The sequence below is a fragment of the Esox lucius genome, chromosome 19 (assembly GCF_011004845.1).
Source record: "Esox lucius isolate fEsoLuc1 chromosome 19, fEsoLuc1.pri, whole genome shotgun sequence".
Taxonomy (NCBI): Eukaryota; Metazoa; Chordata; class Actinopteri; order Esociformes; family Esocidae; genus Esox; species Esox lucius.
Window position 1 is genome coordinate 45,185,312 of NC_047587.1, and position 27,695 is coordinate 45,213,006.

The 27,695-nt window shown below is 43.4% G+C and overlaps 1 protein-coding gene across 1 annotated transcript in view; it reads left to right on the top strand.

Annotated features, from left to right (window-relative positions):
* osbpl5 (oxysterol binding protein-like 5) overlaps window positions 1-27,695 on the top strand; it is a 191,758-nt gene that overhangs the window by 22,862 nt on the left and 141,201 nt on the right. Inside the window, exon 2 of the mRNA XM_013131244.4 lies at window positions 14,976-15,037. The gene's annotated coding sequence lies outside the window, so the exon portion shown is untranslated. The remainder of the gene's footprint in view (window positions 1-14,975; window positions 15,038-27,695) is intronic.

The following is a 27,695-nucleotide window of genomic DNA, read 5'->3' on the forward strand; positions in this document are numbered from 1 at the left end:
CGGTCATGCTTTTCTCAGCGGAGCCAACAGGCGGGAGAAAAGGCAGAAATGTACGTTAGGGCATTATGAGTTAGCAGAAAACTGAAACATTGGAGATAAATGGGATGAGCACATCTGTGATCGCCTTGTAGTTGGCATAAGAAATAAAGAACTCTCTCAGACATTTCAGCTAAATGCTGATTTGACAAGTGAGACAGTCTGAGGAGGTAGCTAGGCAAGTTAACCTCCAGTCAAATCAACCCGAGCTACTGTTGGATAATGTTACACACGCTGTATACGGGAAATGGCGCGCAGGAAGAAAGCGGCGCCAAGTATAGAATGGAAAACTGCAGAAGATGTAGTAAGAGGCAAAACACAGACGAGAGGAAATTCCCTGCTTTGGAAAGCACATGCAATAAATGTAAAAAGAAGGGTCACTGGGAACGAGTGTGTTGTACCAAAACAGGGGGAAGTCATGAGGGACATAGAACAGTTCCATTTCCCAGGGGAAGTTAGCAAGAAGGCTAGCGAGAACTTGACAGTGACACTGAACATAGTAATACACCTACTGCATTCAAGATTGATACAGGTGCAGATGTAACAATCATCAGTGAAGAGACATTTGAGCAACTCCCTATACCAAGGGATTTAGGCCTCCTGATAGACCCTTTACAAGCCCCGGAGATAAGCTAACATGCATTGGCCAGTTTCGGACTAGTTATAAGAGCAAACAGTATAGTTTACGTGATCAACAGCCTGTTTGGTCACGTTAAAGCTATAAAGATGAGCCTAGTAAAACGGGTTAATGTGGTTGGCAATGTGTTTGGGTCCATTGGATTACTTAAAACAGAACCAGCGAAAATCATCCTTAGAGAGGATGCCCAGCCATATGCAGTGCATGCAGCCAGGAGAACTACGTTGCCGCTAATGCCTCTGGTAAAGAACTTAAATTCGTGGAAGACAAGAACATAATTGAGAAGTCACACAGCCAATACTGAAACCAAACAAGACTTATGTTCGCTGCTGCGCTGATTTAAGGAGACTGAATAGATCAGTGAAGCGTGAGAAATATGTGATACCCACAAAGGAGGAGATAATGCCAAAACTCATGGTCCAAGTTGTTTACTTCACTGGATGCAGCAAGTGGGTTTTACCAAATCCTTCTCAAAGAGGAGAGCACAAAGCTTACCACTTTTACCACCCCATTTGGCAGGTACGCTCTCCGCCGCCTACCATTTGGGATTAGTAGTGCCCCTGAAATCTTTCAGCTGAAAATGACCCTTCAGGGGCTAGAGGGCACAGAGGTTTAAAGGTCATAGAGGAGGCCAGTCTCAAGCTGAGTAAGGCTAAGTGCAAGTTCAAACAGAGAAATATACGCTTTCATCGATGAGACAGGTGTCAGGCCAGACCCTGAGAAGGTTATGGGGATAGAGAACTTTCCTCAGCCACACAATGCGACAGAGCTCAAGAGATTTCTGGGGATGGTAAACTGTCTAGGGAAGTATGTTCCTGACCTCTCCACAGCGGGACAGCCACTCTATGCATTACTCAAGAGAAAAGCGGAGTGGTCATGGGGACACACACAGCAGGCAGCGTTTGAGAGACTGAAAACTGCAGTAGCCATTGCCATTAGCCTTCTATGATTCCAGGAAACCTACGGTGGTGTCAGCAGATGCCAGCAGCTATGGGCTAGGGGGGGTCCTGCTCCAGCAACATGGAGAGGACTGGAAACCAGTGACTTACTGCTCCATATGCCTGAGTGATGCAGAGACGAGGTACGCTAAGATTGAGAGAGTGTTTAGCTAGTGTATGGGCTTGTGAGCGGTTTTACATATACTTGTATGGGCTCAAACTTTAGACTAGTCACTGACCATGGGCCCCTTGTTCCTCTCATGAACAGCAAGGACTTAGACAATGTCCCTACCAGAAACTATTAATGAGGCTCATGCGCTTCAGTGCGACAGCGGAGTACGCGCCTGGGAAGACCATCACAGTTGCCGATGTGCTCTCCAGGGGTCCATAGAAGAACTCAGATGACACTGACACACACTGTGACGACACAACCAACATCAACGCCATCGTGGATCACATGCCAGCAACTCCACAGAAGATGGAAGAGATCAGAATTAACACAGATGCTGACTCTGAGCTACAGTCCATGTTGTGGTTCATCAGGAATGGGTGGCCCGAGTATGCAGGGAAAACTTCAGGTGAGAGGAGAGTTATCAGAGACACATGGGCTAGTGGTTAGAGGGAACCGTATAGTCATTCCAACAAGCATGTGAACAGAAATCCTGGACATGATTCATGATTGGCATCGAGGCCTACTTAAGTGTAAGGAGAGTGCAAATCAGTCAGTTTGGTGGCCCAAAATCTCTCAAGGGATTACTGCAGAAGTCCAAAAATTCATCGTCTGCAGCGAGCATAAGAGCACACAGATAACGGAGCCACTGATGCCCAGTGAACTGCCCTCCAGGCCTTGGCAGAAAGTAGCTGTAGTCCTATGCAAACACAAAAAGCTAAATTACCTGGTGGTGTTCTGGCTATTATAGATTCATAGAACTCTTCCACCTACCTACGACTACAAGCAGCCAGGTCATTACTAGGCTTGAGGCCACATTTGCCCGTTGTGAAATACCAGAAGTGGTACTAAGTGATAACGGGCCCCAGCTGGTCTCAGAATAGTTTAAGGAGTTCTGTGAAAACTACAACTTTGCACATGTGACATCCAGCCCACATCATGCTCAGAGCAATGGCCAAGCAGAAAGAGCTGTTCAAGTAGCCAAGGGTATACTTAGGTAGGAAGATCCTCTGCTTGCTTATGGGCTTGACAATAAGTCTGCGGTGGGGGAGAAAAATACAGCTTTACGGATCTTGTTGGCATCTCTGTTCTTGCATTCTATGCAGAGATTTGTCAGACATGTCTTGGTGAAGTATTTACGGCTTGGAATCTTCTATCTTGGGTCTAGAGTTCGAATCAGCTGTCTGAAACCATCTTTTTCCACTGTTTGAATTGGTAGCATGTATATTTTGCTATGTGATATGTAATTGCACTCGTTATTTAATTCCACTTCTTGCTCTTCATGTCACAGGGAGTACCAGTAACAAATGATGCCCCGGTTGGTAGCGAAGTGTGGGTCTGGCTTGTGGCCCTTTTCGGAATTGCTCCGCTGCTCTGGGGATTTGTTAAATGCATTCTGGTAGATTGTTCATATTCGCGCACATTCATGGCTTTCAGGTGTTAAAAAAGATTGCTAGTGATTCCACTTTGGCTAGCAAAATTCGACGACACAACTTAAACAGTACAGTTTTGGGTCGATGTCAGAACTTGAAAACAAACCATTTCCAAACAACAGAAGAGGCCCCATTTTTTTAACCAATTCTTTGTCGTCCGGCGTTATTTTCAGCCATCCTTGATGCTTACTTACACTTGCTAACAAAAGCAGTTTACTCCAGTGAATGTTTTCTTCCTCTGTAGTTGTGCATGCTTGTTTGTTGACTTTCATTGGCTGGCACAATGCGTGCGATGTCCATGCTTAGTTTTTCCAAAAAAACTAGCTCACTAGGCTGTATCACTTGATTCTTTTTATTTTTTTACGAAACAGAAACACTTTACTAATTTATTAATATATCATGATATCTATCTGCTAAGACCAACTTTTACTAAGGAATGGAGAGATGTCTTAAGCTAAGAGAAAGGGCGGGGTTGACCCTGTTCCCAAGGATGATGTCGTGTTCCACAAACAAGTTTACTTATTATGCCCACAGTGATTGGCTGATAGGGGAGGGGTCTCTGTCAGTGAATTCTTCATAGCAATACTGTAGAAGGATATGTCATGTTGCCATATTGAAATAAAGATATTCTAATTAAATGTAGGCAAAGTGTCACTGATTAAACATAAAACCAAGAATTATATACTGACTGGTCAAGATATGTTCAGCTAATTTTAAGCCTCTTATATGTATGGCAGCTTGTGAAGAAATGCGTGTTCATCTTTTGATGCTGTAATAATTTGTGCAATTATGTGTCCCATCTGTTGTACCATGGAGCTATGGCTCTGGAGTCAGCTTTGCTTCTTTGTATTTGGTGAATATCATGAGGAAACCAAATGATTTGTTGAACAATATGGAGTCTGGGGAGGGCATTTATTGTTTGATGTAATATTCTACTGACAGATGACTGAGATATACGTAGTTCGTCTGTGCTGCATAGCTGCATTTTCCCTTTGTCCAAGTAGCGTAGATTTGTCAACCTGGATCTCTGATGTTATTTGGTTGTTTCTGTTTGTTGGTTAAGTGACAACATCCCTGACTAGCTGTACTATTATCATTATACCTTCACGATTAAGGAACTACCTTGTTAATAGCTCAGTATCAATAAATGTTTTAAAACGTCGACCTGATTACGAAGCAGTTTTTTGTACAAGCCCATTTTCAAAATGGTTAGGCTGCTGTGTAAAATGGAAATAAAAACAGAATGCAAATATGTGCAAATCATTTTAGCTTCTATTCAATAGAAAATATTACAAAGATACAAAGACAAATGTTATTGTTCTTTTAAATATACATTAGAATATGTCCCATTTTGAATTTGATGCCAGCAACATGTTTCAAAAAGGTTGGGACAGGGACATGTGTTGCATCACCTCTTCTTTTAACAATACTCTGCAAACGTTTGGGAACTGACGAGACCAATTGCTGTCTCTCCATTGTGCCCATTGTGCAATTGGGGTGAACTTCGCTGGCTATACTCAGCCATCATTTCAGGGTGGTTGCGGTTGGTTGGTGTCCCTTTGGTTGATGCTTGGCAATGTGGGTGGATTGATTTCCTGCCTGTTGGGCCCTGTGCTGGTCCTCCTCCGGATAGGGCCACATTGTCACTGGACCCCCCTGTCTCAGCCCCAAGGTTTTATGCTGCTATATTAACGTGCCAGGGGGAGTATGGTCAGTTCTTCTCCACTGTAAATCCTTGTAAACAAAGGATTGCACTATCTAAATGTTCTTGTCTCCTGCTCTGTTTAAACTTAGGAGGACATGGGGTCTTGGCCCACGCCTCCTGAGTACCAGACTCTAAAGACTCATTGCTGCCGCTGTCCAAAGTCCTCCTGGCTGTGTTGCAGATCAAGACGATACCTGATAATTCCAGCTGCCAGTCTCATAACCAGCGCCCCCTCAACCCGGTTGTCCCTGTCCTTGTCCATCTGGTCATGCTTCTGTGATGGCAATTTCTAAAGTCAAAACGATTTATGAAATTGGGGTAGAACAGAGGAAAACTCAAATGCACAATAAACAGTTTATTCTTGCAAGGAGAGAATACACAGGTTACAAAGTATCTGTCCTATGTCAATAAAACACATGCCTTTTGTTCTATCACATGTCCTGGGCTTGACACAAGGGACATGTTGTCCTCCCCCATCTGGGTAACCTTCTCAACCCTTGAGGGGGTCTTAAAGCATCTGGACAACCTACAGATAGGCAGATGATTAACCCTATAATCTGCTGTTACCAATCAAGAATGCCCCCTAGGACAAAAACCAGATCCCCTCTCCAACATTCTTCAACTTATCTAAACAATGGGACTCAGTCCTTTAATTAGTAAGAATGCATCAGGTTTCAGAAATTTCCCTTACACTTCTGACCTGGATTAGGTTTTATAGACACAACCCAAATGAATTTCTAATTATTACAACTTACAACACTTAAAATATTCACCCGGCACAATCAGAAGAGGCCTCGTCACCCCTCCGAGCCTGGCTCCTCTCTAGGTATCTTTTTTTAAATTTTGACCCCTCCTTGGGAGTTTTTCCTAGCCACTGTGCTTCAACATTGTTGTTGCTTGCTCCTTTGGGTTTCAGGCTAGGTGTTTTTATTTCATAATGTGCCAATTGTTTTCAATGGGTGACTGGTCTACACTGCAGGCAGGCCGGTTTTGCATCTGGACTCTTTTACTATGGAGCCATGCTGTTGTAATACGTGCAGAATGTGGTTTGGCATAGTCTTGCTTAAATAAGCAAGGCTTTCCCTGAAAAAGATGTAATCTGGATTGCAGTGTATGTTGTTCCAAAAACTGTACACAGTAAATTGTTCAGTCTTTACTATTTTTTGTTGAATATAAGATATAAATTATTTGCCCATCATTGCATTCTGCTTTTGTAACAATTTTACACAGCGTCCCAACTTTTTTGAAAACAGGGTTCAACATACATTCAAAGGATTATTAGGAACACCATACTAATACTGTGTTTGACCCCTTTCGCCTTCAGAACTGCCTTAATTCTACGTGGCATTGATTCAACAAGGTGCTGAAAGCATTCTTTAGAAATGTTGGCCCATATTGATAGGATAGCATATTGCAGTTGATGGAGATTTGTGGGATGCACATCCAGGGCACGAAGCTCCCGTTCCACCACATCCCAAAGATGCTCTATTGGGTTGAGATCTGGTGACTTTGGGAGCCATTTCAGTACAGTGAACTCATTGTCATGTTCATGAAACCAATTTGAAATTATTCGAGCTTTGTGACATTATCCTGCTGGAAGTAGCCATCAGAGGATGGGTACATGGTGGTCATAAAGGGATGGACATGGTCAGAAACAATGCTCAGGTAGGCCGTGGCATTTAAACGATGCCCAATTGGCACTAAGGGGCCTAAAGTGTGCCAAGAAAACATCCCCCACACCATTACACCACCACCACCACCAGCCTGCACAGTGGTTACAAGGCATGATGGATCCATGTTCTCATTCTGTTTATGCCATATTCTGACTCTACTATCTGAATGTCTCAACAGAATTCGAGACTCATCAGACCAGGCAACATTCTTCCCTTCTTCAACTGTCCTATTTTGGTGAGCTCGTGCAAATTGTAGCCTCTTTTTCCTATTTGAGGGGTACCAGGTGGGGTCTTCTGCTGTTGTAGCCCATCCGCCTCAAGGTTGTGCGTGTTGTGGCTTCAAAAATGCTTTGCTGCATACCTTGGTTGTAACGAGTGGTTATTTCAGTCAAAGTTGCTCTTTTATCAGCTTGAATCAATCGGCCCATTCTCCTCTGACTTCTAGCATCAACAAGGCATTTTCGCCCACAGGACTGCCGCATACTGGATGTTTTTCCCTTTTCACACCATTCTTTGTAAACCCTAGAAATGGTTGTGCGTGAAAATCCCAGTAACTGAGCAGATTGTGAAATACTCAAATTGGCCCGTCTGGCACCAACAACCATGCCACGCTCAAAATTGCTTAAATCACCTTTCTTTCCCATTCTGACATTCAGTTTGGAGTTCAGGAGATTGTCTTGACCAGGACCACACCCCTAAATGTATTGAAGCAACTGCCATGTGATTGGTTGATTAGATAATTGCATTAATAAGAAATTGAACAGGTGTTCCTAATAATCCTTTAGGTGAGTGTATTAATTCCAATTTCTTGGTTCTTAAAGGCAAACTTAATTTTCAGATGACAATGTAAGTTTTAAGGAAATTTGGTTAGTGAATTGTTCGTTTAAATTCTTTCAGATTTTGTATGAAAATGTTGGAATTGCCGTAAAGTCATTTCTCACCCCACTCGCCTACTGGTACACGCAGAAAGATTTCATTTGTAACAGGTTTGAAATGGCTAGTGAAGCGGGCTGAACCTTTATGATGGAGGGAACTGGAAAGAGAAGACCAGGGCGGAACGGTACCAGATGAATGCAGGAAATAGGAATTGTAATCAAAAGAGGGTTGTGTGATCTGTGCTCCTAATTGATGTGCCCCCTACGGAGGAAGAGGATTTGGGGAAGTTGGGATCTGGGTGGTCTGCATTTCTATGCAAAAAATGATGGCAAACAGAAGAGGCAGTGATGCTGTTCCCTTCCAAGACCCTTCAATCAATCAATTAATCAAATGTATTTATAAAGCCCTTTTTACAACAGCAGTTGTCACAAAGTGCTTTTACAGAGACACCCGGCCTTAAACCCCAAGGAGCAAACAACAGTGGTGTTGAATTTCAGTGGCTAGGAAAAACTCCCTAAGAAGGCCGAATTTTAGGAAGAAACTTAGAGAGGACCCAGGCTCAGAGGGGTGACCAGTCCTCTTCTGGCTGTGCCGAGTTAGATATTAAAAATCCAATTGGAATAATTTAGAAATTAATCTGGGCTAAATCCAGAGTCTATTTAAAACTAGGTCAGAAGTATGACCAGATGGGCAAGGACAGGGACAGCAACGGGCCCCCCAAACCAGGTACTCCGCAGGTGTGGACCAGGACCTCATGTTCTCCTAAAGTTTAAAACGAGAGGAGACTGGGAAAATTCAGAAAATGTATTCCTCATATCAACAACGATTTATAGTGGATAAGGAGAACTTAGTGGGGAAGGACAACTGACCCAATCCCCCAGCACAATAGTATAGCAGCGTAAGACCTTGGAACAGAGACGGGGGGTCCGGCGACACTGTGGCCATACCCGGGGGAGGCCCCGGACAGGGCCCAACAGGCAGGAAATCAATCCACCCACATTGGGTGTCACTTTCAAAACCCCTGTCTTTTCTCATTAGGGAAGAGCCTCAGTCTCTCCCTTCCCGAAGGGACACCCCATGAGTGACAGGACAATAAATCGGCCCCACTTCACAGCCCAGGAACAGGACAGAGTAAGCACAAGTTGGTGCTGTTGAGCCTCACCCACTCCGGAGCCACCCCACCACCCACGGGACATATGTCCTGTTGTGGTATTAAGTTGATGCCCTAATAGGTCACCTGTGTCAAGGCAGAGTAGGAGAGCAAGGGCAACTAGGTTGTCGGAAAATGAAGGCAATACAAACTATTCTTTTCTTTAACTTCAAAGAAGAATTAAATGGCATGTAATACACACCACCAACTTCTGAACTCGCTGAATATCAAAAAGTGATTCAGAAGTAAAAATAAATAAACAAATAAAATAAAAAATAGAAATAATATTAATAATATTATATATATATATATATATATATGCAGGGTATTAATCATTTAGAATTACACATCGAGTGAACAGCAGATGTAATACCCCTACCATCCCCCTAATCATCTATCATCCTAAATTGGCTTGACAAAATTCTAACTTAAATAAGAAATAAAATACAAGTTATTTACTTTACCCTCGGATTAGAATTAAACGGAGTGTAATACACAACATAACCGTTAGCATCTGAACCCGCTGAACTAAATACAGGGTTACTCCAGCATATCAGTTACAAGGTAAGCATCAGATTTAGACCATAGTCCGAACAGATCTTAAATCTCTTTTAAATAGACACAATAATTTACTTAGTATATTGTCCTTGTACTAGTTATACACATTAAGGTTTAGCAGGCTCACGTCTTAATCTTAAGACTTACCAATGCGAAAGTAGCTCCTCCTGTAAGGAGAAAGACAGCTAACTTTAGGTTAGCATGGCCCATATTGGTCGCGAGAAAAATAGCAGACAAGCTAGTCGGGCCTCGGGGTCTGTTTATATTTGGCCGCGAATGTGGTGGCTTCCTCGAGAGATGAAAATCTCTTCTTCGCTCCGCTCTCCAGAGTGATCTGTAAACGGGCCGGGAATAAAAGCGCTGGCCGAAGAGCGAGGTTGTAAAGATCGGCCATCACCGCTCGATATTTAGCTCGTTCGCCGGCAACTTCTGGTGTGTAGTCCTCAAATATCTGGATTGGTGTCCCTTTGTATTGAAGTTTCCCACGCCTTTTACGAGCCTCCCGAATGATCAGCTCCTTGGCTTGATAGCGATGAAGGCGAAGTATAACCGGTCTGGGCCGCGCTCCGGGTTGTGGTTTAGCGGTGAGCGTTCTGTGCGCTCGGTCCAGTTCAGGAGGAGACTGAAAAATCTCATCGCCCAGTACTTCAGCCAAAAGTTCGGCGAAAAAGGTCGTAGGCCTGGGTCCCTCGATTGATTCTGGGAGGCCGATTATTCTAATATTGTTTCTGCGGCTGCGACTCTCAAGATCACTTGTCTTCGCTGTTAGCTTAGCGTTGTGGTCTGCTAATGCGACACACCTCTCTTCCAGCGCTTGGATTCGTTGGGCTTGCAGCTCAGCGTGGGATTCCAATGAATCCATCCGTTGACCATGTTCTGTTATCGTTGACTGCATTATATCGAGTCTCAATTCCAGGGCAGCGAATGTTGTTTTGAAGTCGGCTGCAATACTAGCCCTGTGGTCTTCTAGCATGTTAGCTATGCTAGCCAACGTTAGCGTTGTGCTGCTGTCCGTGGGAGAGGCGTCTGCTTCCGTCTTTTTGGATGCTTTAGATGCTTTTGACATTTCTCTAGGATGTTCAAGGTTCTAACGTTAAATCTTTAACTATCAGTTGGTTGGGGTTTTGAGGAAAAAGTAAGTTTGCAAAGTTTCTACTGCAGGAGTCTGAGGCAACGCCGCTTTCACATGCTCACCCAAACCGGAAGTCTGAACACATGATTCTTGAGGCGTTGCTGGAAGATGGGGATAGTCTCAGAGTCACGGATGGTTTTGGGGAGAGAGGTCCAGAGCCTAGGAGCAACCCTTATGAATGCTCTGTCACCAAAGCCTTTGAGCTTGGACTTGGGGATTGTATCGTAGCCCGCAGTACCGGAACAGAATGAGTGTGTGGGATGATATGGAAGATGTTTGGAGAGGTAGGTAGGGGCGAAATTGTTTATGGCTTTATATGTCAGTAGGAGGATCTTGTAGTCAGTGCGTTGGGAGATATGAAGCCAGTGTAACTCAGAGGTTAGGGGTGCCGGGATTGGTGTAAGTGAGCAGTCTGTCCGCAGAGTTTTGAAACATTTGGAGTTTATGGAGGGATGTAGATTTGATGCCGGCGAGTAGGGAGTTGCAGTAGTCAAGAGGGAAGGTTACGAACGCATGTTTTAGGGTTTCACCAGCAGGACGGGAGAGGGAAGGTCTGAATCAGCATAGCCGTGGAAATTAAGTTTGAAGTGACGGAGGTTTTGACCAAGGGGAAGGATGTAGATGATGAAGAGTAGGGGACCAAGTACTGAGACCTGGGGGACACCTTGAGTAAAAGTAGCTAAGTCTGAGTTTAGGCCTTTGAGTGAAATGTAATAGGTTCTGTTAGTGTGAAAGAAGTTCAGCCAAGAGAGTGCAGTTCCCTCAACGCCTAGCTCCTCGAGCCCAGTGAGCAGAATCTGATGGTTAACAGTGTCAAAGGCAGCACTCAGGGCGAAGTGAATCAGCATGTTGAAGGAACCAGCATCAGCAGAGAGGAAGTCTGTAAATATTGCATATGTCCATTTAATCCACTTGTTAGCCTGGTCCTTTTGTTTGGTGATTAGCATTTTGTAGGCTAAATTAGTCAGGCTGCTATGATGAGAAGTGTCAGAATCTACTGCCCATCTACAGGTGCATCTCATAAAATTTTAATATCGTGGAAAAGTTTATTTTTTTCTGTATTTCAAATGAAGGAGTGACACCTTCATATACAGTTGTGCTCAAAAGTTTGCATATCCTTGGAGAATTGGTCATATATGTACCATTTGTAAAGAAAACATGAGTGAGCAGGCAAAACACATCTTTTATTTCAAATGGGATTCACATTCAACTGCAGGTCATACCAGAATGGCACAATCATAAAACAAAACATGGCAACAAAGAAAAAAATGAACTGACCCCTGTTCAAAAGTGTGCATACCCTTAGTTCTTAATACTGCGTATTGCCCCCTTCAGCATCAATGACAGAATGCAGTCTTTTGTAATAGTTGTCTATGAGGCCCCAAATTCTTTCAGGTGGTAAAGCTGCCCATTTGTCTTGGCAAAATGCCTCCAGGTCATGCTAATTCTTTGGTCATCTTGCATGAACCACATGTTTGAGATCTCCACGGAGTGGCTCATTGATATTAAGGTCAGGAGGCTGTGATGGCCAATCAAAAACCTTCAAATTTTTCTGATGTAACCACTGGGGGGGTCAACTTGGCCTTGTGCTTAGGGTAGGGGTTCCCAAACCTTTTTGGCCGACGTCCCCATTTTGATATAAAAAAATGATTGCGACCCCAACCATATGAAGAAAAATTATATATTTGTTTTTTTTTTATTTGCGGCTATGAGTCAATTGCAAAACATTCTCCCCCCACCCCATTTTCATATCAGGTGACCCACATGGGGTCATGACCCCCAGTTTGGGAACCTCTCGCTTAGGGTCATTGTCATGAGTCCAGGAGCATCCCATGCACAGCTTTCATGCAGAAAAATGCAAATTGTCTGCTAGTATTTTCTGATAACATTTTGCATTCATCTTGCCATCAATTTTCACAAGATTCCCTATGCCTTTAGAGCTCACACACCCCCAAAACATCAGTGAGCCACCACCATGCGTCACAGTGGAAATGGTATTCTGTTCACTATAGGTTGTGACCATAAAGCTCTATTTTGGTCTTGTCACTCCAAATGACAAATTTCTGTGTGCCAGAAGCTGTGAGGCGTGTCAAGGTGTTGTCGGGCATGTGCCATTTATGCCATGTCATCTGCTGGTGTTGGTCCCAATATGAAGTCCAGAATCAATGCAGTGATCTACCAGGAGATTTAAGAGCACTTCATGCTTCTATCTGCTGACAAGCTTTATGGAGATGATGATTTCCTTTTCCAGCAGGACTTGGCACCTGCCCCCAGTGCCAAAATGACTGGTAACTGGTTTGCTGCCCATGGTATTACATTTAATAGACCCAACAACACAGACGAGCTGAAGGCTGCAATCAAAGCAACCTGGGCTTCCATAACACTTTAGCAGTGCCACAGGCCTCTATGCCACGCTACATTGATGTAGTCATTTGTGCAAAAGGATCCCTGACCAATTATTGAGTGCATAAATTAACATACTAAGTAAACCTCTGAAGATGTTTTGAGTTAATAAAATGATTAGAGCACTTCTCAGGTCGACATTTCAGTATTATACATTTTTTTATTCTAATATTTTGAGATACTGGATTTTTTATTTCCATGAGCTGTAAGCCGTAATCATCACAATTGAAACAAAAAGTCTTAATGTTTCAATTTGTGTAATTAATCTAGAATATATGATGGTGTCACTTTTTGATTTAAAGTTTTTTAGATGCACCTGTATAGGGAAGTTTAACAGACCCTGAAATGTACATTGTATAGATGGAGGACAGTCAATAGAATAACAATTTTCTTAAGGTTTAGGGACATTGATGATAAAATAACATTTTATTTAAATATTTAATATAATTTGTCATAAGAACAATTCACCTAGTTAGCCGTAGACTAAAAGATAAGAATGCTTTTGTTATTCCCCATGCTTACTGAACAGTTTTAACAAATTAATTGAATGTGGATAAAAGACATTAAATTAATTGAGTGATCAGAATAATTGTAATTTAATCTGGCAGAATAACAATCTGGCCTACTTACAGTATATGATTGCTAAATAAATTGCCATGTGTTTTTCCTTTTGTTTTATTTGGCCATAAATGGGTACAGCAATCACATGATTATCCATTTGAAGTCCCTTGGATTTTGATGGCTGAAGAATCTCTGTACAACTGTGGGAAATGAATGAAGACCAAACTAAATTATGAATGGAAAAGCAATAGTCTACTTGCTCTTATCAGAATGCATCTCTTACCCTGGTCTGTTTTTTTGGCAACTAGAAAAGGGCATATGCACGTTGTAGGAGTCAGGATATTTCACATTTCTTAAAATCAAGATCAATTAACCGGAATGTTTTGCAGCCTAGTCAGGTAAGCAAAGTTGTTTTGGCAATGGGAAGTCAATGACACGTCAATGACACCCCCCCCCACCCTTTCTTGCTCTGTTCTGCTTCTCATCACACTCCCTCTCGCAGGCTCTCCCCCCCTTCAGTGTTGTCAACTCCAGGATTCGCTTTCAGTTCACTACTTATTTATGTTGGATGTTCTCGTGTGCTATTGCCTGTTCTACCGCTCAGTGGCAGGATTTAAAGGCATAGACACAGGCTAGACGCTCCACAAGCTGACTGTTGGGACAGACTGTGCCCTGCATAGTTTATCTTCAGTACTATATTGTTTGCATTTATTGAAAGTTGTTTTGAAGATCCTTTTTTCCAGCATGTTTCATAATGTATACCAGTGAACAACTGTGTTTTTACATTATTTTACAGGTTTTTGTTGGGAGTTTGTATGGGTGTGTTTTCTTTTTCTTTGTTTTGACTTTTTGGTTTAATAGGAAACACTAGAAGTGTGTCTGAATGTTTGACAGTGTCATTGTTTTTTTTCCCCTGACTAATGTTCTACTGGTTCCATTTTTGTTTTTATTCCCTGCCTATGTCTCGGTCCCACCTTCAAGCATGCATCATTCTGAATGTGAAGTCAATTTCAATAGGGGGATAAAGTAGAGGGATGTGTATGTGTTGAAATTTAACTTACTGAATTATTAATTAAAGACGCTGACAAAAAAAGGCTGTAGCTATGGAGTCGGTTCCATGTAAGTTTCAGTGACTTCCTTCAGGAAGAATGCTAAAATTGCTTTTATATTCAATGCTTTTCAATGAGGATAACTTAGTATTTGAATCCCAGTTTCCTAAATGGCAGACTGAGCCAAGTCTATTTCTGTAGCCTCATTCTATTCCACACATCCAGGTTTTCTTTCTGACAGTTTTTTTTTATGGAATCAGTAGTGGTGATAATGACATCAGGGCTAGGGCTGTAGTTATTGTGGTAGTAAGTAATCAGTAACTGGGTAGCCTAAACAAAACATGTTTTCATTCCAGAACTGGGTTTGAACAGGGGACAAAAATGTTTACGTTTTTTCAGTGTAAAAATTTTTCTGCTTGGATTGGTCAAATTAGATGTGTGCTGTACACTGCAGTTGTCATGATAACCAGGGTAAACAGGCAGTGTTTTCGTCCCAGAGATTTAACTGCTCCCTGGCTATGTTCCTTCAGGACAACTGGGTGGGGCCCCGGATCTAGTGGTGTGATGTGAGGAGGAGGGTGTGTGTAAGGAGAGGGGATGGCACGTGTTTCCTGCTCGGGATTTAGAATGAAACTTTTCTCTGGTCTCTCCCCAGGTGAAGCAGAGTGTTCCCTCATAGGCTCCTGGATGTTGCGTCCTGTGCGGCTCATGTGAAAGGTAAGCTGAGCTCATTGCTACAGTCACTGTGTTGTTGCAACTGTAGTAGGTTTATGAGTTGGTTTGCCACATGCTCACACCAGAACCAGGTTAAAAAACATTTATCTTCAATTAATGTCAAATTTTATTGATTATCTGAATGATTATTGGTTCCTAAAACAAGTACCAAATGAAATTAGGTATGGGAGTTTTTTTTCCTTCTCAGCCAGGGTAAATGCATGGAACTGCTTAGACCATTTTTAAAATACTTTCAGGTAAGTCTGTTTTTAATTGCATGAACATTTGTGCTGTCAAATGATTGAAATAATGAATCGCGATTTATTACATAACATTTTAGAATGTGTTCAAATTTGGTCCTAAATAAAAAAAAAATCACTTTAAAAGGCAGTGCATTATGTTAAATATACACTCACCTAAAGGATTATTAGGAACACTTGTTAAATTTCTCAATAATGCAATTATCTAATCAACCAATCACATGGCAGTTGCTTCAATGCATTTAATGGTGTGGTCCTGGTCAAGACAATCTCCTGAACTCCAAACTGAATGTCAGAATGGGAAAGAAAGGTGATTTAAGCAATTTTGAGCGTGGCATGGTTGTTGGTGCCAGACGGGCCAATCTGAGTATTTCACAATCTGCTCAGTTACTGGGATTTTCACGCACAACCATTTCTAGGGTTTACAAAGAATGGTGTGAAAAGGGAAAAACATCCAGTATGCGGCAATCCTGTGGGCGAAAATGCCTTGTTGATGCTAGAGGTCAGAGGAGAATGGGCCGACTGATTCAAGCTGAGAGTAGAGCAACTTTGACTGAAATAACCACTTGTTACAACCGAGGTATGCAGCAAAGCATTTGTGAAGCCACAACACGCACAACCTTGAGGCGGATGGGCTACAACAGCAGAAGACCCCACCGGGTACCACTCATCTCCACTACAAATAGGAGAAAGAGGCAACAATTTGCACGAGCTCACCAAAATTGGACAGTTGAAGACTGGAAGAATGTTGCCTGGTCTGATGAGTCTCGATTTCTGTTGAGACATTCAGATGGTCAGAGAGTCAGAATTTGGCATAAATAGAATGAGAACATGGATCCATCATGCATTGTTACCACTGTGCAGGCTGGTGGTGGTGGTGTAATGTGTGGGGGATGTTTTCTTGGCACACTTTAGGCCCCTTAGTGCCAGTTGGGCATCGTTTAAATGCCACGGCCTACCTGAGCATTGTTTCTGACCATGTCCATCCCTTTATGACCATCATGTGCCCATCCTCTGATGGCTACTTCCAGCAGGATAATGCACCATGTCACAAAGCTCGAATCATTTCAAATTGGTTTCTTGAACATGACAATATGTTCACTGTACTGAAATGGCCCCCACAGTCACCAGATCTCAACCAAATAGAGCATCTTTGGGATGTGGTGGAAGGGGAGCTTCGTGCCCTGGATGTGCAAGAAGCTATCCTATCAATATGGGCCAACATTTCTAAAGAATGCTTTCAGCACCTTGTTGAATCAATGCCACATATAAATTAGGCAGTTCTGAAGGCGAAAGGGGGTCAAACACAGTATTAGTATGGTGTTCCTAATAATCCTTTAGGTGTGTGTAGATTGTTTTATTGTAAACTATGTACATTGTATTCTGTTTAAAACACCCATTAGCCCCTCTCTCTGGAAAGCTGCAGGCATGTTATCCAACACTAAATCACGCCAATCCTTTTCGAGGTGCAAAGAAGGCAAATTGAAGGTGCATGCGTGGCTGAAGAGCAGGGATAGCAGCACTGAGGTTCCTGATGTAGATGTGTACATGTAGCAACTGAAAACATTCTCAACAGACTTTGCTAAGCAGTGTCAGAGTCCAGTAGTACAAGGAGAGTAGTGTAACAAGGTCCCTGAGAGGAGTACTAAGAGGTGGGTGGGTGGGTATGGTTAGTGTTGGGTACATAGTGCCGTGGGGTTACAGGGAAGGAACTCTTCCTGAGTCTGCTAGTGCGGAAACAAAGAGACCTGTACTGCCTTCCTGAGGGCAAACAGTTTGTGGCATGGACGTGAAGGGTCCCTGATGATGCCGCACTCGGTATGCAGACATGGCTTGCGCTGGAGGGCTACAATGGATGCAAGCTGGGCACCAGTGATGTGCTGGGCGGTTTTCACCACCCGTTGCAGGGCCTTCTGGTCAGCTATGGAGGAACAACCAAACTACAATGTGGTTTAGTTAGTCAGAATGCTCTCGATTGTGCAGCGGTAAAATTTCACAAGGATCTTGGAAGACAGGTGCACCTTCTTCAGCCTCTTCAAAAAGTACAGGCCCTTTGTGCCTTTTTGACCAGGGTCGACCACTCTAGCACAAGTGCCAAAAAAAGGTACCTGTATATTGTTGTAAATTAATAAGTGACAGCTCCCGCTCAAATCAAGCACTAACTATGGTTCTGACGCTGCATTCACACTATTCGCGCTCGGGGCGATTGCTCATTTCACTTCAGTGAAGGGAAGCATGGCGAGTGAGTGGCTTGTGGGGCGATGGGATCCATGAGAGGCGAAGAACATTTTCATATTTCTCAACTTTATGCAAATCACCCGTGCCTATCTCTGGGGACTGACCAATCACAGGGTTTTGCGTATGTGGTTGTGAAATGCTCTTCATACAACTAAAGGAACAGAGAACTTTAGTTCCACAGTTACATTTGTATTGTCTGCTTTTGTGGTCCTTAAAAAGATGGATGCATTTTTTTTTTTAACTTTTAGTAGCAGTGATGGGATTCACTAAGCTGTAAGATTGTATACTATTTTCTTACAATGCAAACCAAAAAAATGCAGCGCGGAGACAGGTGGCAGAGATAGTTGGTGCTTCTGGTGTCAATACTAGATAGCTAGCTACATTAGCTGACTGGTGGCTACCTAATTCTAGCAAGCTAGTAATTCAGCTATGCTAGAGCAGAATGGTTAGCATTGCACAGTAGTTTGATACAAACCGAACTGACTGTTGTTGTTAGCTATCTACCTAATTTGGTTTTGAGGTGGTTAGGTACTGTAGCCACTTGAATTATTTTATTTAGCAGATTATCAAATTTAGCCTGTCCAATGTAGACTTGACATTGTAAATAATATACAATTTGAGAAACCTGCCATTTTTTTGACTAGTTGAATATGGTCATCATGTGTTCCACTCTGTGCCATGTATTCTTTTCATTGGGAACTTGAACATCTGTCATACCACCACAAAAGTAAAACTACACGCAAGTGTAGATATTGGTAAATCGGTAAATGTGCTTTTGATTTGGCCTAGTTATCTCTTGTTGCTTTTCAGGTGGGTCCTTTTCAAAAGGAAATTGGAAATATTTGAAGCATGGAATGATGATGCTCAGGCAGCGTTTTTCAGAGTCTGCCGTGGTAGGAGTAAAGTAGGACTTATGGGAGGTTGTTCTGGGACAGCTGTTATAATGACATGCCTCATGCTCCTATAGAAAGAACAGCCACAGTTTAACTACCAGAAACGTTTCTATTTTTTACATATGCTGTAATGAGATGCTTTTTGATGTTTTGAGAATTACTTTATAGGGTAGTGGATACGAAAGTTCTGTACTGTCCTGATGTTTTTTTTTTGTTGTCATTGTGATTTTTGTTATATTGATGTATGCATGAACATACTTACTCCTTGATCTCTGGCTGTTATTACATTCAGGATTGAATTCCTTTTCCTAGAAACACTAAGTTTGTATTTCTCAAATTGCTGACAAACCGAAAATTTGAACACATTGAATGTCTTGTGGTCCAGATTATATACTCCACACAATGTGCCACTGGTAAATTATGCATATGATCTATAAAGATACCCAAACTACATTACAACAATATTCAAGTGACGATAAATAATTCCTGGAAGCCGTATACACACACACACACACACACACACGCGCACACACACAGAGAGACAGACTTTCAGGAAAGGTTGAAACATTTTGTGACTGCTTTTGCAATCTCGTATTAGGCAGGAAGAGTGTTTACCTTTGAACACTCCCATATTTGTCTTGGCGAGTGGAGCCGTGCGAACGGAGCCATGCGAACGATTTAACCATAAATGATATATTAACTCAGTCTAGGCTACACTTAGAACCTAACACATACACTCTCTTTCTCTTACACAAAAACACACCAGATTTCTCAGACTATGCATGCCAATTATGCACAACCGAGATTTTGCTTAAAGCTATTTATTGTATGCAATCTTATGCTCTTTGTGGATTTATGGTTTATAGCCAACTATTCGTCATGTAATATGCTCGCTGAAGCTATGTTTGTTTTTCTAATTATTCAGCAAGGTTGACTGCAATTTTAATGATTACAGTAGTATAGGTATTTAATGCAAACACACCTTGCTTTGAATCATCACTGACAAAAAGACCCCCTTCCCTCACGGTGTCCATCTAACACACTGTTCAGGTGGTCTGTGAAACAACTGCGGGTGTTACTCTTTTAATGGTTATTCTTTTTTATTCTATTGTGTTGGAGTATTAATTATATTTTGAGCTGTTTGAAATACCTTTTTACAATGCACATTGTTAAGAATTTTCAGCACAGAGCATTCCTTTGGTTGGGTGACATCCTTTGTGGTTCTGTATCCCTACTGAAATATTCTCTTAGTGGGTATCCTTGTCTCTGACACCCACACACACTGTTCAGCTTCCTCTCTTAATGCCTTTCTTGGTCTATGAATAATGGAAATGTGTTGTTATTCATGCACGATTTGACTTCCTCTCTTGCTATCTTTGTCACAGTACACAGGGATTTCTGACCTGTTTGAGAGGGACGTTAGAGAAGTTGAATTGGAACAGGAGGAGTGAGGACAGGGCAAACTACAGCCACTCCCTTCTGTGGGCCGAATCAGTAATTCATTTAAGGCTGGTGCATATATTAATCAAGCTTCAGCATTTGACCTACAGCCTTCATTTTTAGGCTTAATTTATTCTAACTCTTAAAATGCTGTGAAATACACTGCTTAAAAAAAATTAAGGGAACACAATCATCACAGTATAACAACAATTAAATTAAACTTCAGGGATTTCAATTTGTCCATTTAGGAAGCATAAGCGATTGTGAATCAATGTCACCTGTTTTTGGTGCAAATGAAAGTGACAACAGGTGCACTGGAGAGGCAACAGCAAGACAACCCCCAAAAAGGGAATGGTTTTGCTGATAGTGGCCAGAGACAAATGCTCTCCCCTTGTCCTTCCTGACCGATTCTTCTCTAGTTTTGCGTTTTGCTAGTGTCCTTGTCAAAACTGGTAGCATGAGGTGGTATCTGCAGCCCATTCTGGTTGCACAGGTAGTCCAGCTTCTTCAGGATGGCACATACATACGTGCCATTGCAAGAAGGTTTGCTGTGTCTCCCAGTACCGTCTCAAGAGCATGGAGGAGATGCCAGGAGAGCTGGACAGGGCCGTAGAAGGGCATCAACCCAGCAGCAGGACTGGTATCTGTTCTTTTGAATGAGGAGGAACAGGAGGACCACTGCCAGAACCCTACAAAATGACCTCCAGCGGGCTACTGGTGTGCATAATTCTGACCAAACTGTCAGAAACACTCTGTGAGGGTGGCATGAGGGGCCAACATCCTCTAGTGGGACCTGAGCTTAGAGCTCAGCACCGTGCAGCTTGTTTGGCATTCGCCAGAGAACACCAGAATTGGCAGGTCTGCCGTTGGCGCCCTGTTCTTTTCACAGATGAGAGCAGGATCACATTGTGCATGTGACAGATGTGAGAGTCTGGAGACGCCGTGATGAATGTTATGCTGCCTGCAACATAATCCAGCATGACTGGTTTGGCAGTTGGTCTGTGATGGTTTGGGGAGGAATATCCTTGGAGGGTCACACAGACCTCCATGTGCTAGTCCACGTGACTGCTGTTAGGTACCGGGATGAAATCCTCAGACCCATCTTCAGACCTTAGGCTGGTGCAGTGGGCCCTGAGTTCCTCCTGGCGCAGGAAAATGCCCGGCCTCGTGTGTAGGCAGTTCCTGGATGACGAAGGCATTGATGCCATTGACTGACCCTCACATTCCCTAGACCTGAATCCAGTTGAGAATCTATGGGACATTATGTATAGGTGCATCCGATGCCACAAAGTAGCGCCACAAACTGTCCAGGAGCTCACTAATGCTCTGATCCAGGTCTGAGAGGGGATTCCGCAGGACACCACCCGCCGTCTCATCAGGAGCATGGCTGGACATAGTCGGGAGTGCATGTAGGTGGGGGCCATATCAATGATTCCGTTGCGTAAATTTTTCCGTTGCGCACGAAATAACTCTTGGTCTCCCGGTACGTGAAACTAATAATTTTCAAGTGTATGCCACAGTAGAAGGAAGGATATCACCATAGGAACGTACATTGAAGGTACTAGTTATTTTTTTGCTTGACTACATTAATTAGCTAACTTTTCAGTCAAAACAAATTATTTTCACCTCGTTTAGATGTAGCGATCAATATTGCTGCCACAATTGTATCTTCATTTAGGTAACTTAAGATATTCTGATGAAAGTCTGAATGAAATTGTTTTTTTCTGAACCTAAATATCCTTTTTAATTAGGAGAAACAGATTAGTAGCCTAACAGGGCAGAGAGCAGAGGGGTTTTTATTTGTTTACTTAGCTTTTTGGCGTGAGTTTGAATCCAGCCCTCAATCAGTTGGTGGTTTTGTTTTCCATTGACCATTACGTCATCTAGTCCATTACGTCATCTAGTTCACCACGAATTACATAATGTACAGTAAAGATTTTGATCTTTAGTATATTCCCTTCATCGGGACCCAATGTGTGATTTATGTAATTTTTTTGAGCAGTGTAAATTCTAACAATGCTTGGTTCTACACAACATCTTAACTTTCATTCCCATCTTAACTATATAAGGTGTGCAAATCTATGTGAATCTACACTATATTAGTTAGAATATTAGGCTGCATATGAAACCTATGCAGAGTTTTACTGGCCCAGATTGCAGAGTAAAAACTGAAGTCTTGATCCAAAGAGTCTCATTTAATGAGCGAAGAGCTAAAAGAGAGACTGTTGATTCAGTCTAGGGCACGGCCTATTTATAGTTTGGTCTTTTTAGTTTGGTTTGGGAGTGGAGTCTTGGTTTTGTGTGTGTGTGTGCGTGTGTGTACACATTCATCTGTGCCTTTGATCTGATGTCATTCCTCAAGCAGTTACATTAAAACCCATCAGACCAATTCCCTCTGGGACAAAAAACAGGAATCCAGCCTACATCACGCATACATTCTGAATGACTATGGGCTCATTAATATTAGGAGAGAGAGAATAAACCGTTTGCGTAATCATGCCATTTCCATAGCATTTGAATGTACGTTCAAATGTTCAAGATGTACCACGCAGGATTGTGGCTGTCAATTGCGGGAAATCGAACAATATGCATGGGTCTCGCACAGAAACTCGATACAGTTCCGACACAATTGTCTGCCCCTTGCAATCCTCTGGGGGAGTCTATATTTAAAATGTGGGGCATGCTAACTCGGAAGGTGGCGTCTCTAGCAGGGTGAAAATCTGATATCAATTTTGAAGGGGACATTTTCCATGAAGTATTCTTGAGCAATTATTGAGGGGGACATCAAAAGTAGTGCTGTAATACAGTTTTAGTTTGCGCCATTCATTGGCTCACTACTGTTGCTCTGCAAATTCAGCTATTGTGAGTGTGAACCCCAGGGACATAGGTTTGATTTCAAATGTGAGAGAGACAAAACACTGGCGTGGCGTGGTGACTCCAGGCCGGGGTGCAAGATGGACCCCCCTGGGATGAAAAATTGTGAAGCGGTATGTACGCATGGAAAGCCAATCCTGAAGTCTAACATAACCACATAGAAACACACAATAAAAAAATTTATTACAAAAACATTTTTATAAAGGTCAAGCACGGGCACCCCGGATTGCAATGCATGTGGGGACAAATATGTTTTTGCAAATGCCCATGTTTTGGAATGGGATGGCCAACAAGCTCATGTAGGTGTGACAGTCGAGTGTCCACATAATTTTGGCCATATCCTGTATGTGCACTGATGGACACAACATCCCATTGATTCTGCTACAACGAACACACAAAATACAGCCTTCAGCCATTTCATTTAATATTACTTAGTTAACATATTGTCTATGATGTGTGCTCTTTGTGAAAAGACTACAGACCTTTGTATTTCACTGTGTGTGGCTGATATGTGATCTACGTGTACATTTTGCCAGTACTGTACTTGAATTTCACAACCTTACCTACCAAGCTCCACTACTGTCTTGCATGATTACACTGGTTGACTCAACATCCTTCTGGCTCTGCTAATAAATATGAACATTGAAGATATGGGTTACACATAACGTAACTTATTTTATTTGAGTTATCCACTTTTAAAGACAAAATTGCTCCTCAGCTCCACGGTTTACCATTTCTCCCTGGCTGTCTGATCCTGCTATGACAAGGACCTTCTCACGGTCACCATCTGATCCTGCCAAAATGCAGGTCTTATGACATGAACAAATTGATATATATTGACACCTGCATAAACTGATGGCAATGTTTGATCTATTAGATCCACATTAGGTTGAAATGTCAAATGCAACTACTAACAAGTATTTGAAACACTGCAGATTTTGCAGGTTTTCCCCCTTACAAAGCATCTAGAAATCAGAAATGTTTATCATAGGTACTCTTCAACTGTGAGTGATGGAATCTAAAACAGAAATCCAGAAATCACATTTTTGTTTGATTTTTAAGTAATTAATTTGCATTTTATTGCATGACAAGTATTTGATACATCAGAAAAGCAGAACTTAATATTTGGTACAGAAACCTTTGTTTACAATTACAGAGATCATATTTTTCCTGTAGATGTTGACCAGGTTTGCACACACTGCAGCAAGGATTTTGGCCCACTCCTCCATACAGACCTTCTCCAAATCCATCAGGTTTCGGGGCTGTCGCTGGGCAATACGGACTTTCAGCTCCCTCCAAAGATTTTCTTTTGGGTTCAGGTCTGGAAACTGGCTAGGCCACTCCAGGACCTTGAGATGCTTCTTACGGAGCCACTCCTTAGTTGCCCTGGCTGTGTGTTTTCAGGTCGTTGCTGGAAGAACTCAGTAAGACCCATCTTCAATGCTTTTACTGAGGTTGTTGGCGATACTTGGCCCCATCCATCCTCCTCTCAATATGGTGCAGTCGTCCTGTCCCCTTTGCAGAAAAGCATCCCCAAAGAATGATGTTTCCGCCTCCATGCTTCACGGTTGGGATGGTTTTCTTGGGGTTGTTTTCATCCTTCTTCCTCCAAACACGGCAAGTGGAGTTTAGACCAAAAAGCTCTATTTTTGTCTCATCAGACCCAATGACCTTCTCCAGTTCCTCCTCTGGATCATCCAGATGGTCATTGGCAAACTTCAGATGGGCCTGGACATGCGCTGGCTTGAGCAGGGGGACCTTGCGTGCGCTGCAGTATTTTAATCCATGACGGCGTAGTGTGTTACTAAAGCTTTTCTTTGAGACTGTGGTCCCAGCTCTCTTCAGGTCATTGACCAGGTCCTGCCGTGTAGTTCTGGGCTGATCCCTCACCTTCCTCATGATCATTGATGCCCCACAAGGTGAAATCTTGCATGGAGCCCCAGACCGAGGGAGATTGGCCGTCATCTTGAACTTATTCCATTTTCTAATAATTGCGACAACAGTTGTTGCCTTCTCACCAAGCTGCTTGCCTATTGTCCTGTAGCCCATTCCAGCCTTGTGATCGTCTACAATTTTATCCCTGATGTCCTTACACAGCTCTCTGGCCATTGTGGAGAGGTTGGAGTCTGTTTGAGTGTGTGGACGGGTGTCTTTTATACAAGTAACGAGTTCAAACAGGTGTTGTTAATACAGGTAATGAGTGGAGAACAAACTAACAGGTCTGTGAGAGCCGGAATTCTTACTGGTTGGTAGGTGATCAAATACTTATGTAATGCAATAAAATGCTAATTCATTTTTTAAAAATCATACATGATTTTCTGTGATTTTTTTAGATTCCGTCTCTCGTGGTTGAAGTGTACCTATGATAAAAATTACAGTCCTCTACATGTTTTGTAAGTAGGAAAACCTGCAAAATTGGCAGTGTATCAAATACTTGTTCTCCCCACTATATGTAGGGAACTACAACTTTAGCCAACTTTTCAAAAGATAATCTACAGTATTAAGCTAATTAGTTAGCTATATCTTCAAAAGTATCATAGCTAGCTAGCTGTACCACTCACTTCGCCCGTTTGTCTAAATTCAGTCTTTTTTGGCTGGTGTCATACGGTGCGAGTGAGATGAACCTAGTGTAGACTGTTTGCTAGCTAGCGAAATAACGTTAGCTAGCAAGCTAATATATTTTGCAACTATCATTCATACATTATGTTAGCCTAACTACACCTTACCGCTTTTAGAAAAACAATCTGATAAATATCTACCTCATTCATACATTACCAGAGGTAATTAGCTAGAGGTAAGGTCAATAAGGTTACCAAACTTCCATGAGCCAGAGATCACAGTTGCAAAGGTAGCCTGTACTCTACTATGGTAACCAGACCTATCCAGCAACTACCTCATAGCAAAGATCCTGCGTGTGGTCCTAAAGCCAGTCTGATTCAAATTACGCAATTGCTTACTGCCACTGTATCTGCACAATGTGCCGTTGCTCATAGCTGGGGGGGACTTAAAACATAAAAACACGCTATTAAGCATCGATAATCAGCACAGGTGCTTTCATTGTGTCATATTAATATTATTGAACTTACATGGTTATGTATTGGGGGTGGGGGGGGGGGTCAAAACACAGTTTTCACCAGGATGGGGGGGTCGTGTCCCCCCCCGGGATTCTGCCAATTCTCTCTAGCTATCAATATCTGCTAGTTTGCAAAGTAATCTAGTGTTTTGAGGGATTTTGTTTTATATGTCTTGGGAAAAGTAGTGTAATGTAAACAAACCCCTATGATGGGTGGTGCATCCATTCATTTTTCAGACTATTTCAAACAGGCTATCTGTGGAAATCCTAAACTATCCTTTAGTTTTGCCCTATGTGTGACAACTGCGACCTCTGCTGGTTCACCTCCCCCTGCAGCGGGCGGGCCCCAGCGGTCGACGTCACCGGCTTTCTGACACCACCGTCTCATTATACATTTCACCTGTGTCTCGTTTAATGCACCTGTTCCTCATCATCGCTGTTTCCCCCCGGTATATATGTTCCCTCTGCTCCCCCTGTCTTTGTGTGTGATTGTCTCTGACTACTAAAGAGCTGTACGACGCTTCGTCACCTGTATATACATATCTTGTATTGGTTCGTGAGGATACCATTAAAAAGATCCTTCCACCACGCCTTCTCCTGCTCCTCCTTGTCCATCCAAACCCCGAAGCCGTGACAGAATCACACACCAAGACGACAACAAGGATATGGAGCAACAAGGAGCCACAGGCGAGGCCGGTGTTGCGGAGGTGGTAAAAGTACCTTCAACCTTGCTGGCCAGCCTAGGCGCCGCGATGGACACTGTGTTGAAAGCGGTGCAGCGCCTAGAGCTGAGCCAGTGGAACCCCGCAGCACCGGCCGTCTCTCCACCTCCCCAAGCCGCATCGCCCAGCATGGGAGCGATGCCCATTCCGCTGCCCAGGGCCTACGACGGGGCGGCGGACCGCTGCCAGGGTTTCCTGCTACAACTGGACATCGCGCTCCAGGCGATGCATCCTGCGCCGACCGAAGCCCAGAAGATCTCTTCACTCGTCTCCTGCCTGTCTGGGAAAGCCCTGGAGTGGGCCACCGCCGTTTGGAACATCGAGCAGCCCACCCAGGGCAGCTACGCCGAGTTCACCCGCCGCTTCCGAGTCGTGTTTGACCATCCTCACGAAGGGAGAGAGGCGGGTGAACGACTGTTCCACTTACGGCAGGAGACGAGATCGGCGCAGGAGTTCGCTCTGGAGTTCCGGACCCTGGCAGCGGGATCGGGGTGGAACGAGCGGGCTCAGATCGACCACTACCGGTGTAGCCTTCGCGAGGACGTCCGGAGGGAGCTGGCTTGTCGAGACGTGTCCCTCTCCTTTGACCAACTGGCGGACATGTCCATCCGTCTCGACAACCTGCTAGCTGCCCGAGGACGTCCCGGAAGAGGCCCGCCCGTTCCACCCTGCCAACCAGACGCCGCCGTTCCCATGGACCTGGGGACGGCTGCGCTGTCGGGCAGGTGTAGGGGAGGAGAGGTGCGGAGTGCCTCCAAGAGGAAACGAGGCCGTACAACCACGCCGCACCGCACCTCCCTCCCCGAGTCAAGAGGTGACAGGCAGGGCACTTCCGCATCACCCCAGGTAGCACATGCACATTCGCCACTAACCTCTTCCCTCTCTATGTGCACTGTCCCTGTTAGGTTCCCCGGCTTTCCGCTGCTTTCCCGGTGTAAGGCGCTGGTAGACTCAGGCGCAGCCGGAAATTTCATGGATAGGTCTTTTGCCCTGCGGTCACGCATACCCCTTCAGGCCCTCGACACCCCCCTGCCCGTGAGAGCTCTAGACAGCCGGCCACTAGGGTCAGGTCTGGTCACGAGTTGCACTATTCCCCTCCTCCTGGTTACCGACAACCGACACAGTGAAACCATATCTTTTCACATAATCGACTCACCCACG